The following is a 13,702-nucleotide window of genomic DNA, read 5'->3' on the forward strand; positions in this document are numbered from 1 at the left end:
ACTACTGCCTGTGTGTGTTCTATAGTTTTGGGCTCAAATAGAAATGGATAGTTCTGTGTATGAAAGTAATCCTTTATATTACTGTAGTGTATTATAGTTTTAAAAGTTTATGGATCTTTTTAAATCTTCCTGAGAACCCTGTGATTTATGTATCTATACTCATGCCCACCTTGCCCGCTTAAGTGACATACTCCTCAGTCACATGGTTATTATTAGCAGTAAGTGAAAAACCTGGAACTGGAACCCAATCTCCTGGCCACAAGTTTATTGCTCTGTCTGCTATATCCATGTCCTCACCATTGTCTTTTATGTTTCAAAAGAGATACTTCAGGAATATCTCTGAAATGTGTCCTTTCCTCCTTATTCTCACTGCTGCTGCCGGGTGGGGATCCTCTTCTCCTGTCGTAACTTAAAGGAGTCTCTCCCCTCTTGAGACTCACTTCTCTATTAAGCTGCAGTGGGCTGTGATGTGGCTACAGTGGTGAACAAAACAGATATAACCCCCGCCTCCCTGGAATTCACAGCCCAGCAGAATAAGCTGCTTGAAGGCAGGACCTCGTTGTATTTCCCTTTGTGGCACTGCTGCCTGGCACACAGCTGCAGTGTAGTAGACCTCAGCACACATTCTTAAATATGAGTACTTACTGAGATGTTTTGCAAAAAATAACTTGAGAATCAGATTACTATAGGCCTTTTCACTGAATGATTGCATGGAGAAAAAACAGACTCACGAAGACTTTTCCAAACATGTGATACTCTTATCCCTTTTCACTTACCATACCCAAATAGAAAACTGGTTGTCGAACAGATGTATTGTATCTTAGCTCTAATGTTTCCATACCTTTAGAATATCTCAAATAGTTTTTAAAAGGTAAGCAGTTTCAAAATAGTTTTTTAATGTTAGCATTTATTTGTCTTTTGTGTTGTCTTGTTCAGTTAAAGGTAACCCATGTGTAAATAATCTTTTTAAAGTGTAAATTAATCTATTTTTATACTTTTATAGGTGTATACATTTCCAAATACTCAGACTATCTTCATGCAAGACCTTGGTATCATGGGAAGTCTGGTTATGTTGTAATTTTTAATCTAATTAAGGTAAAGACTAAATGTGCTTCTATGTAATTTTTCTTTTAAAAATGAAAGATTATCAGTCTGTGATAATGTTCTTTGCAGATCATTTGCTACACATAGTCCTTGCCAAAGACAGCTATCTAAAGTCAGAGAAAATAACTGCTTTTTGCTTTCCTTTACGGACAAAGCTTTTTTTAAATTCATTTTATAGATGATCTATGAATATGTTTTTTTAAAAAAAGCTTCAAAATAATACAACAGGTATTCAGTGAAAAGCTTTCCTCTCACCCTGTCCCACAATGCCACTTTTTAAATAGTAAATAACAGAAAACGAGTAGCTGCTTATAAAGCAGTGTGATTTCAGTTATAAGAGATGAATTTAGAAAGCAACATTCATTGATTTAAGTTGTCAAAATGAGAAACCTTTATATATTTTTTTAACCCCTAAAACATTGAGACCTTGTTCACAGTTTCATGGGGCACCTGCAACTGATGATCTCAGAAATTTTTAAATGCCCTTAAATAGTCCAGTATAAATGAATCACGCAATTAGAATTTTCACTCAAATAGTAGGAAAACTCTAATTTTAGAGGTTGGGGGGCTTTTTGAGGACATATTCTGTGGTCTCGTTTTGGTTTTGCTTTTGTTTTAGCTTTCCTACTATCTTAAGTTCTTTGGTTATAAACCTAACACTACTGATTTTTTTAAGAGTGTGAACTCTTCATATTCCAAAACTTGTCCCCAAGAACTGGAGGGAAAGTAGCATTGCATGGGCTCATAGTCACTGCTTCCCTCCCTTACTCTTCCCTCTCCTGCTCTGTGATAAGTGCTGTAGTTCTGCCGCAGACAACGTGCCTGTCAGCTCAGGTAACAAACATTTTTTCTTATGTCAGATTGTGCCTCGCCATTGGTTTCGTGCCCCCGTATCCCACCCTGTCTGGTGGATACTGCTGTTTAGTTTTTGCCTATGTGCTCTCAGTCTTCCTTACTTTACTGCTTAGAAGGCAGCCCTGCCCAACATCATAAGCTGTTTGATGGGGAGAGAATACAGGTTTTGATTGCTCACTGAAGTACCATTTATATTATTTGTCTTCTTAGTATTGCCTTTGGTGGTCCTGTTGATGAAGAGGCGGGACCTTGACAGCAAACATGTGTATATGTTCTTTATTAGGCTACTTTTAAATAAATCCTAGAGTCAGATTATTGCTATTTGAAAACATTTGATTAGTCTTAATATTTTCATTCTAGGGAAGAGTCAAGTTTGTGTCTGAGAATTATACAACTAACTATACCAGCCCATCTTCTGGCTATGATTGCCACGTGGCTGTAAGTACTAACAAGTTTTCTCACAAGACAAGTCAGTTTCGCACCTTTGAACTGAATCAGGTATAGTCACCTGGGAATAAATCATTTCTAAATCTAAGGAGTTAAATTTTGGGGTTGGGTAGGGTTGAAATAAACTTGATGCACGTGGAATTCTGTAGTATTACCCTGATAATACTTATTTTGCTTCTTTCGGTATTACCTCTATGAACTTTCAGGCAGCACTGTTATTGAGCGACCCAGACAGATCTGTCCTTATGTGATTGTAGCTTTTCAGTACAGGGAACCTAAAAAGATGGCAGCACCAGCTCATAATCATAAAAGCAAGTAAGTAATTATGTACATACTTTGTTTTACTGGATTTCTTTCCTTTGCTCTTATAAAATATGCTTCTTTTTTTTCCCCCTAGACTTGAACTCAAAGAAGATGGTAAGAAATTATTTAATTGGTTCTTTTAGCTGTTTCTTTAAGTAAATGTTTTGTTCATAAATAAAATAATCAGTTTCTTTCTTACCCTCATTTCTCACAGTTCTCATCTATCCATGGAAAGGGAAATTAATTATTCAAGGCTGTCTGATGTGTGATATAACCCTTTGGTCCTCTTACGGCACATTGGTTCCAAAACAACTGTAAGTATTGAATAAGTGCCTTTACTGATGCTTGTATAATTTTTTGATTCTCATTTTGAGGTCTTGCTTGTTGGCACTGGTGTGAAATACAGCAACTGTACTTGGTTTTAGATTACTCCTGGGGAGATGTATAGAGCACAGGGCCATGACACAGGAGACCTAAATTCAGATATAAATCTGACCGTTGCCTTGAAATAAGTTAGTTTTATAATCTTTGACAAATCACTTTTTATATTTTAGTATCTTAATCCATTTATGGGAAAATGATCTCTCAGGCTAAATTAATTTACTTGATGCTAGAAGTTTGACTTTCCCCAAGAAACAACTTGGACTTGCCTAGATAACAGATGCAACAGATTCTAGCCACTGAATTCTATTAGAATCTTTATAAGGTTTGCAGTATCTAGCTTTTTAATTTTCACACGATTTTCCTAGACTAGTATTAGAGTAGCCTTTACATGTATTTACATTATGATGAATTACAGTACTTGCTTCTGCAGAGAGAACTGTGAAGGGCATCTTGTGATATCTTTTTGTTTAATCTATTCTTAGTTTGCACCCAAAACTGTTGAAAGTTAGACATGCTTTAATTGAAAAATAAAATGAAAACTGGTGTGCTATTAGAAATCATTTACTTTCTACTGGCCTTTTTTAAGAAGAGAGAGGGAATTTATAGCCCATAGAATAAATTAAGGATTCTGTGAATAAATAAATGGGAGAGAAGGGAAAGTTCTTTCTCACTGTAGAGTGCAACTAATAGGTATAGAAAGAGCGATGGAATTTGGAAATCACATTTTGGCAACATCATAATAATCAGTGGAGGCTTGATGTAGTAGGTGAAAGTTTGATGGTATTTACATATCTCGCAAAGGAAAAAATAAAGACTTTACAATGGAAGAAGCTACAGAGACCATCTTAACTAAGTGGTTAAGTTAATGTCACCAGGAGAAGAATAAACATCATGTGCTTCCTGATACGATGCACAGAGAATAACACGATATCAGTCTGTGGTGCTCCTGCCAATCTAATCAGGAAGAAAGGTTAGACATGCCCAGATTGAGGGACATTCTGCAAAATAAATGGTCTATATTATTCAAAAATATCAAGGTCACTGAAGATAAAGACTCAGAGATTGTTGCAGACTGAAGGAGACTAAAGAGACATACGTAAATGCAATGTGGCATCCTGGATTGGATCCTGAACCAGAAAAAAGTACCTTCTTTTGTTACAAGGGACCTTAGTGAGACAGTTGGCAACATTTGAATGAGGTCTGTAGGTTAAAAAATTGTCCTGTATCATTGTTAATTTGTTGATTTTTGCTAATTGTTTTGTGGTTATATAAGGAAATATTTTTCTTAAGGGTACACATTAAGAAGTATTTGGGGGGAAAGGAGGCATCTGTAAGTCTGCAAGTATTTAAAAATGAGTTTTAAAGAAGGAAAAGGTAGTCAGGGGAAATGATGCAAGTCTGGCTGCGGTTCATCCTGTGGCACTGCATGGTCGGCAGTCCCATATTATCAAAAGTTCTTACGTAGTGTAATTTCTAGAAGATTCTCGTTCCAATATGCATAATTCTTCCACATGTCTGGATATTTTGGTTATAACAGAAATGCATGCATTCAGAAAATGGGAACACATTTGCAGACCATGGTTTATGAGGTCACATACTCAAAAATCTATAATATTTATGAATATGTACATTATTTGATCTGGCGTTTATAGATTTAAGAATTTTTTGTGGTTATAATATTTTTGTTTGCTTTATATTCGAAAGCCAAAACTTATGAAGCTGTAGTTTCAGTGTTTATTACATCACATGATATTGTTATTTTGTTTTTTAGACCACACGAACTAGAGTTTAAGTATGTAATGAAAGTGTCGTCTTTGAAAAACAGACTACCAGAAGCTGCTTTTAGAAAACAGAATTACGTGGAGCACAAAGGTCTGTTCAGATGTCATGGTACACTGCATGTCCTGAGCTCTGTTCCAGTTCTTTTCCACCCTCTCTTTCATACACACATGCACGCGTGCATGTGCACTCTCTCTCTCGCCCTCTTACTTCTGTTTTCCCTTAAGTACTTCTTAAAAGGGTCTTTTGTGAAAGGTGTAGAGTAGCTCTGTGATTCAGTTCTTGGGAGGTTCCGCCTCTACCTACTTTCTGGAGAGTTTATATCGTAAATGGGTGCTGAATTTTCTCAAAAGCTTTTTCTGCATCCATTGAGATCATCATATGGTTTTTATCCTCCAATTTGTTAATATGGTGTATCACATTGATTGATTTGCGTATATTGAAGAATCCTTGCATTCCTGGGATAAACCCCACTTGATCATGGTGTATGATCCTTTTAATGTGTTCTTGGATTCTGTTTGCTAGTATTTTGTTGAGGATTTTTGCATCTATGTTCATTAGTGATATTGGCCTGTGGTTTTCTTTCTTTGTGACATCTTTGTCTGGTTTTGGTATCAGGATGGCGGTGGCCTCGTAGAATGAGGTTGGCAGTGTTCCTCCCTCTGCTATAATTTGGAAGAGTTTGAGAAGGATAGGTGTTAGCTCTTCTCTAAATGTTTGATAGAATTTGCCTGTGAAGCCATCCGGTCCTGGCCTTTTGTTTGTTGGAAGAATTTTAATCACAGTTTCAATTTCACTGCTTGTGATTGGTCTGCTTATATTTTCTGTTTCTTCCTGGTTCAGTCTCGGAAGGTTGTGCTTTTCTGAGAACTTGTCCATTTCTTCCAGGTTGTCCATTTTATTGGCATATAGTTGCTTGCAGTAGTCTCTTATGATCCTTTGTATTTCTGCAGTGTCAGTTGTTACTTCTCCTTTTTTCATTTCTAATTCTGTTGATTTGAGTCTTCTCCCTTTTTTTCTTGATGAGTCTGGCTAATGGTTTATCAATTTTGTTTATCTTCTCAAAGAACCAGCTTTTAGTTTGATTGATCTTTGCTATTGTTTCCTTCATTTCTTTTTCATTTATTTCTGATCTGATCTTTATGATTTCTTTCCACCTGCTAACTTTGGGGGTTTTTTTGTTCTTCTTTCTCTAATTGCTTTAGGTGTAAGGTTAGGTTGTTTATTTGAGATTTGTCTTGTCTCTTGAGGTAGGATTGTAGTGCTGTAAACTTCCCTCTTAGAACTTTTGCTGCATCCCATAGGTTTTGGGTCGTGTTTTCATTGTCATTTGTCTCTAGGTATTTTTTGATTTCCTCTTTGATTTCTTCAGTGATTTCTTGGTTATTTAGTAGCGTGTTGTTTAGCCTCCATGTGTTTGTATTTTTTACAGTTTTTTTCCCTGTAATTGATATCTAGTCTCATAAAGTTGTGGTCAGAAAAGATACTGGATACGATTTCAATTTTCTTCAATTTCCCAAGGCTTGATTTGTGACCCAAGATATGATGTATCCTGGGGAATGTTCCATGAGCACTTGAGAAGAAAGTGTATTCTGTTGTTGTTGGATGGAATGTCCTATAAATATCAGTGAAGTCCATCTTGTTTAAGGTGTTATTTAAAGCTTGTGTTTCCTTATTTATTTTCATTTTAGATGATTTGTCTGTTGGTGAAAGTGGAGTGTTAAAGTCCCCTACTATTATTGTGTTACTATGGATTTCCCCTTTTATGGCTGTTAGCATTTGTCTTGTGTATTGAGGTGCTCCTATGTCAGATGCATAATATTTACAGTTGTTATATCTTCTTGGATTGATCCCTTGATCATTATGTGGTGTCCTTCTTTGTCTCTTGTAATAGTCTTTATTTTAAAGTTTATTTTGTCTGATATGAGAATTGCTGCTCCAGCTTTCTTTCAATTTCCATTTGCATGGAGTATCTTTTTCCATCCCCTCACTTTCAGTCTGTATGTGTCCCTGGGTCTGAAGTGGGTCTCTTGTAGACAGCATGTACACAGGTCTTGTTTTTGTATCCCTTCAGCCAGGCTATGTCTTTTTGTTGGAGCATTTAATCCATTTACAGTTAAGGTAATTATCGCTATGTATGTTCCTAGTACCATTTTCTTAATTGTTTTGGGTTTGTTTTTGTAGGTGTTTTCCTTCTCTTGTGTTCCCTGCCTAGAGAAGTTCCTTTAGCATTTGTTGTAAAGCTGGTTTGGTGGTGCTGAATTCTCTTAGCTTTTGCTTGTCTGTAAAGGTTTTAATTTCTCCATCGAACCTGAATGAGATCCTTGCTGGTAGAGTAATCTTGGTTGTAGGTTTTTCCCTTTCATCACTTTAAGTATGTCCTGCCACTCCCTTCTGGCCTGCAGAGTTTCTGCTGAATGATCAGCTGTTAACCTTACGGGGATTCCCTTGTGTGTTATTTGTTGCTTTTCCCTTGCTGCTTTTAGGATTTTTTTCTTTGTATTTAATTTTTGATAGTTTGAGTAATATGTGTCTTGGCATGTTTCTCCTTGGATTTATCCTGTATGGGACTCTCTGCACTTCCTGGACCTGACTGGCTGTTTCTTTTCCCATGTTAGGGAAGTTTTCAACTATAATCTCTTCAGATATTTTCTCAGACCCTTTCTTTTTCTCTTCTTCTTCTGGGATCCTTATAATTCAAACATTGGTGCTTTTAATATTGTCCCAGAGGTCTCTGAGACTGTCCTCAGTTCTTTTCATTCTTTTTTCTCTATTTTGCTCTGCGGTAGTTACTTCCACTGTTTTATCTTCCCGGTCACTTATCCATTCTTCTGCCTCAGTTATTCTGCTATTGCTTCCTTCCTGAGAATTTTTATTTTCATTTATTGTGTTGTTCGTCATTGTTTGTTTGCTCTTTAGTTCTTCTAGGTCCTTGTTAAACGTTTCTTGTATTTTCTCCATCCTATTTCCAAGATTTTGGATCATCTTTCCTATCATTACTCTGAATTCTTTTTCAGGTAGACTGCCTATTTCCTCTTCGTTTGGTCTGATGGTTTGTTACCTTGCTCCTTCATCTGCTACATATTTCTCTGTTTTCCCATTGTGCTTAACTTACTGTGTTTGGGATCTCCTTTTCGCAGGCTGCAGGTTCGTAGTTCCCTTTGTTTTTGGTGTCTGCCCCCAGTGGGTAAGGTTGGTTCAGTGGCTTGTGTAGCCTTCCTGGCGGAGAGGACTGATGCCTGTGTTCTGGTGGGTGGGGCTGGATCTTGTCTTTCTGGTGGGCAGGGCTGCGTCCAGTGGTGTGTTTTGGGGTGTCTCTGAATTTAGTATGATTTTAGGTAGCCTCTCTGCTAATGGGTGGGGTTGTGTTCCTGTCTTGCTGGGTGTTTGGCGTGGGGCGTCCAGCCCTGGAGTTTGCTGGCCATTGGGTGGAGCTGGATCTTAGCGTTGAGACAGAGATCTCTGGGAGAGCTCTTGCCGGTTGATGTTACATGGAGCCGGGTGGTCTCTGGTGGTCCAGTGTCCTGAACTCGGCTCTCCCACCTCAGAGGCTCAGGCCTGACACCAGGCCGGAGCACCAAGACCAACCATGTCAGCCACACGGTGGGTCTAGGGAGAAACGGAATATTTCACAATAGCATTTTAAAATAGGAAATGTTCTGTGTTTCTGATTTTCTCCACAGTCTGTTGCCAAGATATGTGCTTCAATATGTATGAGGTGAAACTGTCCAACAAACAAGGGGAAAAAGTAGATAAACTAACAGAGTACATTAAAAGGGAGCAATTGGTAAGAACCATCAGTTTAAAATATTATTATTATGTTGTCCTTAAATTGAGAAATTGATATCTGTTTATTAGTTGGCTCTGCCTAGATTGAATTGTTTTAGCTTGCTCAAAAGGATTTTTTTTTTTTTTTTTTTTTTTGGTCACGCCACACAGCTTGTAGGATCTTAGTTCCCTGACCAGGGGTCAAACCCGGGCCCACAACAATGAAAGTGCCAAGTCCTAACCACTGGACCGCCAGGAAATTCCCTTAAGAGGATATTTATCATTTAATATTTATTGACATGATATTTATTGGCTAACATGTTCATCCCCTTTGTATCTTAGTTTACTTTTTCTGTGTCTCACTAGTCAGTTCATACTCCTGGTTTTAAGTATAGGAGGACAGTTTTTCTCAAATCCTTTTTTGTTGTTGTTTTTGTTTTATGATGGAAGAATTGAGTAGATCCCTGGTATTTCTGCATTAATCAAAGGAGATTGATTTGTGGGATATTTCTTTAAAAGTGACCCTTGTCAACACATAGGTGTATAAAGAAGAAAAAGTTGCTGCTTCTATTGTTTTCATAGCGTAGAAAAGCACGATTCTACTGAGAAATATGTAACATCCAAAGACCTCTCCACTGTGTTAACCAGGGCTCCTCGGTCTGAGGATAGGAGTAGATGCTGACCTTACAGTGAGTGATTCCCAAACATCCCAAAGGAAACAGTGTGCATGGTGGAAGTGAGCAAACAAGTCTGCTCAGCCCTTTAGTGGCACAACGGACTTATCCCCATAGTAGACAGTATGAAACCGGTAAATTAACAGAATAGATAGGTGAGCTGCCTTGGGGGAAGTGTCAGGTAAGATGCTTGAGTTGCACGTAACAGAAATTCAGACTGGCTTAAACAATAAAGAGTTTTGATAGGCTTACTTTTGAGTTTTAGATGGTAAAGCAAGTTCAAGTGCTGTTTGCTCAGGACTCTTTTTCTTTCAGCTTCTCCCTCCTCTGTGCAATAGTTCTGTCCTAGGCTGCCAGTCAGGGCTGCGTGCTTCCTTTTTGCATGCAGAGAGAACCCGTCCTCCAAACCATGGCTTCTGTCCTTAGACCAGTTCCATCATCTGCATGTCTCTCAGCAGCAACTAGAAAGGGAATGGCCCGCACTGATTAGTTCAGGCCACTCAGAGCCCACCTTCCAGAGCTGGGTGCGAGGTCAGGGCCCCCATTCTGCAGTAAGGAGGTGCAGTGGCTGACACAGGATGCTGAGCAGGTGACCACCGAGTATCGACGGGGACTACAGGCTATGTGTTTTCGAAGTAGTGTAGTTCATTTTATATTTGGAAATTCAAAGGAAGGAAGTTCAAAGATACTTTGAGAAAATGCATTAGTGAAGGGTCTACTTGTGAGTGCTTCTGGTATTGAACTCAGGAGACTCGGTGCCCAGCTTTACTTCACAGTTTGTGTGTTAATTACTTAACAGAAATTACTTATCACATAAGGTCCTTCGCTCTCAGTGCTCCAGGCTGCTTTTCCTGCCTCATTTTATAATGAATAATCTTTACATATCGGTCTCCCTACCTAGACATCGAGCTCCTTGAGGGTAGGTATCATGTCTTAAGCATCTTTGACACCTTGGTGCCTGGTGTATAGTGGACGAGCAGTAAATGTCCCTTGTACCTACAACACTGGACTTCAAGAACAGTACTGAGGAAGGTCTCTTCTTTAAAAGGTGGTAAAGACATGTATGGCTGGATTTTTCTGTGTGTGAATGGAAAAGGCTAGAAGTAGATATTTCAAAGATTCTATGATTTTTTTCCCCACAGAGGTTAAAATAGGAATTTTATATAGCCCTTTCAGCGCATAATTTGAGAGACTAATAAGATACACTACATATTTGTTTTACGTGCACATATTTTGGAATAAAGGAATGTACAGTTTTAAGCAGATATAGGATTTTACTTTCATCTATATTACAAAACTAAAATTCAGAATAATGTAGCTAATTATTGTCACTTTTACTCTTTACACCGATAAAAAGATAAAGCAAGAATTACATCTGTTTGCTGATACATACCAAAGATATGGGTATATATAACTGTTGATACATTTATTCAGTAATTCTTTCTTGAGTGCTTACTGTGTGCCAGAAGCAAAAAGACAAATTGTCCCTGCCATCAAGGAACTTACAAGACTATAGGAGACAAAAATGTAAACCAACCAATGCATAGGGGCTGTGATAGAAATGTTTGGAGACTCACAATAGTGATTGTTCCTGTGGGTGAAGTTTCAGTCTCATAATTAGTTCCAATAAATAATTAGAAAAGAAGTCTTTTTTTCATACTTGAGTTGTTGAATAATTTATTGATTTATCATATTTGTAGGCTTATGACCTGTCAATTTTTGAAGTATGTTTTATCACTTTATAAAGTGGTATCTTTTATTCTGTTTTTTTAACTGAGAAATTATTGTATGACATTGAATTTTATCTTCGTTAAGGGTATATAGGCTTTTGAAATGGTGACTAATGGGGAAGAAGAGCTGTTATCTCTGTGATTTAGAATGACAGAAGATGCCACTGAAGACTGTGGTAGAGGGAAAATAGAAGTATTTATTTTCATCTGCATTTCTTATAACCAGGGGACCTAATGATGTTATTTCCTTTTATTACTCATCTCTTAGGAAGCTGTAGAAAGGATTCTTTTAATGGATGGTATCTTCCAGTTTTTCTAGTCCCAGGATTCTGTGATATGTTTTGTATTAAAATGAGCTTAACATGTTAATCAAAGGTCTGATTGACCTTGAATTTGTAGTGGCTAAATGGGAACAGAGCGGCTACTTAGCAGTATGAAATGTCCAACATGTCAATGAAAAAAAATGAAAGACGTTGTTTCTGATTGATTTGTTATGTAATTGAACCCTATCCTAAAACTAACCCATGATGTTCTAGTTATTTATTATATGTAGCCATAACAAGGCCAAGATTACTTGAATGCTAAGGAGCTTGCAGTTTCTGATACTGGGGACAAAATTGTCCTGATTCCCATAAATACTGACATTTCAAGAATTTTTTTCTTTAACTTTTCATGAGCTTAAAAATCACTGAAGAATGTGGTAGAGGGAGAAGGAGAGAGGAATTGAATCTTCTTTCTTGCTCTTTTATGTTTAAGGCAATCGTCAAATGCTTAGAAGATCGAGAATTTTTCATTTTACTTACGTCGTCAGCCTTAATGTCAGAAACAAGTAAGAACAACTTTTTGAATAAATGTTTTTCAGTATGTTTACTTTTATTGTGTAAGATCAGCAACCTCACGTTTCTTCTGATTCTCATTCTGTGTAGGTTTTGGAGAGGAGCAGATGGGTCTTCACGGGTTGCATTTATTCCATTCATCCCCGTCAGCAGGTAAGGACCAGGACTGGCAGTTCACTGCACCTGTGGGCCATTTTTCAGTCCTCATCTTAAACTCTCAGCAGCATATGACCCTGGTAACTCTTTTCTTCTCTTAAATAACTTTCTTCCTTTACTCTCCCTGGTCAATCCTTCATCTCCTTTCTTTGTAGGCTTATCCTTTCCTGTCTGCTCCATGCTCAGATATCCACCTGCCTATGGACATTTCTTTCTACTTAAATGTCTCAGATGGTCCTCACATTCAGCATGTCCAAAACTGGATTCATTTGTTATTGAACAACAAGAGCTGGGAGTTGGTTTTATCATAGTCTCCCCGTCAGTAGGACTTAAGGTCCTCACAGAAGCACTTCCCTCTGTCTGGACTACTTGTCTCCTTCCCCCTGATCAGATGATGTTGATCGCCCCCCAAGCCAGAACCAGGAATTGCCTGCTAGGGGCAAAAAATATTGCTCCTGCAGTCTGTAAATAGATATACAGTATATCTGTGGTATTAGAATTTCAGAGGGCAGTTAGGAAACAAAGTCTAGAAAGGCTGTCTTTGGTGGGGGTAGATAATGAATAAAATTGGAGGAGAAGTGCTGGTCTAGCCACTTACCCATAGCTGTCAGGTGTCAGTTTAAATATCACTTTATTTATTCCCATCACCACTCTTCTTCCTTCAATGAGGACCCCTAGGCTTTTCACCAATATAATTTAAATATTTATTTTTATAATTATTTAATGCCTGCCTTTCTTGTATTCTACTGCATCCCTACTGCTTAGCAATGTCAGGCACCTAAAAAATAATAAATGCTTGCTGAGCAAATAAATAAATTAAAGTAAATGAGTCATTTCTTTTTGTCACATGAGGAAATTTTCCTCATTGTTTTATAATCACACTGTGTATGTTTAAACATGATTTGTATATAGTATTTATAAAGCTACAACCAATCCAAAAAAATTTTTTAATTGATGTTTTTAAATTGTATTCAGCTACTCAAAGCAGAGAACTACTGGCATTACCTGTTTGGAATAAGCAAAATATTACCAGTTATAATAACATAATGGCGATAGCTGCTTGCATTTTTCAAGCATTTACTACATTGATATTCTGCTAGGCACAATTGATTTCACAGCCCTTAATAGGTATTTTTATTGTGACCATTTCAAAGATGAGGAAACTGAAACTTAAACTTGCCCAAGGTCAAACAGCTGAGTCTGAGCTGGCTTCCAGCTCTGTTCCCACACTGCCTCCCTCCGTATGCAGGAGCTCTGCCTTTATTCTTATTTTTAGGTGTACACTACCACCTGAATAAGAAACATTAGTTCCTGTACCATTTGGGGCTGAACAGCACAGGATTTCTTTTTGAGTAAACATTGGATTGTTGTGTTCAATGCTCACAGCCTCCTCTAGTTCGTTAAGACACTTTTCTATTTCTGGTCACTCAGAAATGTTCAGTGCTGCGGTTATTTGTTTTAAATTGAGTGACTCTTCGCTTAGCAGACTTAAAAAGTTCTTTTTCTTAGATTTCATAATAGCCTGTTACAAATCGTTCTGACTTCTGCCTTTCCAAATTCTTGAAATAATGAAGTTGTCTAGAAAACTGCTGCTTTATCGTGAACTGTTAGCAGTACATAAGAACTTTGTCATGTTTTATTTTTCCTTTTACTATCTAAATGAACT

General features: G+C 37.6%; 1 long non-coding RNA gene across 1 annotated transcript; it reads left to right on the forward strand.

Moving 5' to 3' along the window:
- The first annotated feature begins 1,967 nt into the window (after positions 1-1,967).
- Positions 1,968-3,017, forward strand: LOC149743780 (uncharacterized). The gene is made up of 3 exons (XR_016391788.1): positions 1,968-2,721; positions 2,804-2,823; positions 2,924-3,017. It is a non-coding gene; the product is annotated as an uncharacterized LOC149743780 (long non-coding RNA).
- The last annotated feature ends 10,685 nt before the right edge of the window (positions 3,018-13,702 follow it).

The sequence above is a fragment of the Delphinapterus leucas genome, unplaced genomic scaffold (genome assembly GCF_059928025.1).
Source record: "Delphinapterus leucas isolate spDelLeu-1000000601 "Yukka" unplaced genomic scaffold, BTC_Dleu_Yukka2 spDelLeu_asBTCV2_sq80, whole genome shotgun sequence".
Lineage (NCBI taxonomy): Eukaryota > Metazoa > Chordata > Mammalia > Artiodactyla > Monodontidae > Delphinapterus > Delphinapterus leucas.